The 2106-nt window shown below is 47.9% G+C and overlaps 1 protein-coding gene across 1 annotated transcript in view; it reads right to left on the reverse strand.

Moving 5' to 3' along the window:
• Positions 1–1313: 1313 nt before the first annotated feature.
• The window catches only part of DRC4 (dynein regulatory complex subunit 4), a 32797-nt gene continuing 32004 nt past the window's right edge, over positions 1314–2106 (reverse strand). Inside the window, exon 17 of the transcript XR_003550066.1 lies at positions 1314–1649. The gene's annotated coding sequence lies outside the window, so the exon portion shown is untranslated. The remainder of the gene's footprint in view (positions 1650–2106) is intronic.

Genomic DNA, 2106 nt, shown 5'->3' on the forward strand with positions numbered 1-2106 from the left:
ACTCCTAATCACTGACCCCAAATTCCTAATCCCAACCCTAAACAATGCAGCAGGAAGGAAATTCTGACATGTTACCAAATGGATGAATCTGGAGTCATTTATGCATTAGTGAAATAAACCAGCCACAAAACTACAAATGTCGTGTTGTCCTGGAAACGCCAACTCATAGGAGCGGAAGTACAGCACAGGCTGGAGATCCCGATGTGGAGTGTCCTGCACCAGAGGTGCTTTGAAGTATGAGTTTGCTTTTTGGTTTTGGAATATTTGCATGTACATAATGACGTGTCTTGGAGATGAGCTCCCAGTCTAAACACAAAATCGCCTCTATCTGACCCACACTTTGCACACAGAGCCGAAGATAATTCTGTGCAATGCTTTTGTGTTGCAGCATTCTGACTGCCACCTGGCCCATGAGGTCAGGTGTGGACTTTTCCACTTTTGGGCATTGGGACATTTCAGATTTTTGGATGAGGAACACTCAACCTGAAGTGACTTTCAGAGGCTGAGGAAAGAGGGGATTTGAAAGTTGGTGTTCCTCTTTTGTTTCTCTTTTTAAAATTTATTTTCTTTTATTTATTACTATTATTAACTTTTCCATAGGGCCTGCATGGTCACCAGAAGGAGACAGAGAGAAAGACAGCAAGCAAGTTGCCAGGTCTAGGACTTGAACCGCGGTTGGCCATGTGGGATTCCAGTGCTTTAACCACCATGCCACCAACTGGACACCGAAGTTGGCATTCTACAGGTACTGAGTTCAACTTGGGGAAGATAAAAACCTACCTGAAGATGGATGGCTACACAATCTTGTACACACAGTTGGTCCCAGAGTACTATGCACATAGAAATTGTGCCTGCAAAGCTGCAGTAGCCCACAGGGATTGCCACCACTGGGAAGAGTGGAGGACATGGGGGAGACCCAGATTCTGGGCCTGAACTGGCCCACTCACACCAGGTGCAGCCTTGTACACCTGGAGTCATAGCTCACTGGGAGCCTGGGCCAAGGGGATCGCAACACAGCAAGACCATGTCAAAGATACATCTCCTTGCCACTCTCCCTTTCTCTGTCTCTCTCTCTCTTTTCTCTCATTAAAAAAGGTTCAGCACCAACCACAGTAGCACACACTGGACAGCGCTGCTTGGCCACATGGGAGGCCTGAGTTCCCGAGTTCAGGCTCCAGTCCACCCTGAAAGGTCAGTGTGATGGTACACAACTGTAGTCTCAGCTGCTTGAAGTTGAAATGGAGGGATCACAACGCAGTGACACCATGTTGAACACACCACAGACACATCACCACAGACAAACACAGATTTCATTGGTAAATACTCTCATGTCTATTTCATCAGACATCAAAAGAGTGAAGGACTCGTGCATGTCATGACACAGACAAACCACAGAAATGACAGAAGTGAATGAGTCAGGGCACCAAAGGCCACACAGTGTGTGAGCCCATGTATGTGGACCTTCCAGGACAGGTGGGTCCAGAGACAGAAAGCAGATGCACAGTGGACAGCGCTGAGGTGGGGAAGTGACTCCTTGAGGTTGCCGAGTTTCCTTTCAGGTCATCAGGATGCTCCCAAGTCCACAGACGGTTGCCCCATGGTGCTGATGTGGTCAACTCTGTGGACTTGTGTCCTTACAGAAGGTTAGCCTGGTGACAGTTATGTCATGAGAATTTACATATGAAACAAACAAAAGGTGCAGGCCATCAGGGCTGATGCAGGACGAGGCTCACTGGCTGACTGTAGCAAGGACTCGTTCGGCCTGTCCTTCAGGATGGATCACATGCAGGGTGAGTGCACAACAGAAGTGCTGAGTGCACAGGCAGACTGTGTCCTGCATGTCAGTCACCAGGGTGACCCCCAACACGGCCACCTAAGGTTTTATACCAGATCTTGATATATTCTGTTTTGGCTAAATTAACAACTTTTTGTTTATGAGAGGATTTTGCTATAGGATCCAGGTGCTTGCTGGAGAGACAGAAAATGAGAAATCAACCCCAGAGCGATGGCCATGTGGCCATCCCTTCTTCTCCATTCTCCTCTTGAAATTCTGGGCATGCACACACATGTGTGGGGTGTGAGTTTTAAGCCACTGGGTCTGGGACT

The sequence above is a fragment of the Tupaia chinensis genome, unplaced genomic scaffold (assembly GCF_000334495.1).
Source record: "Tupaia chinensis unplaced genomic scaffold, TupChi_1.0 Scaffold000355_1, whole genome shotgun sequence".
In the NCBI taxonomy this organism is placed as follows: Eukaryota; Metazoa; Chordata; class Mammalia; order Scandentia; family Tupaiidae; genus Tupaia; species Tupaia belangeri.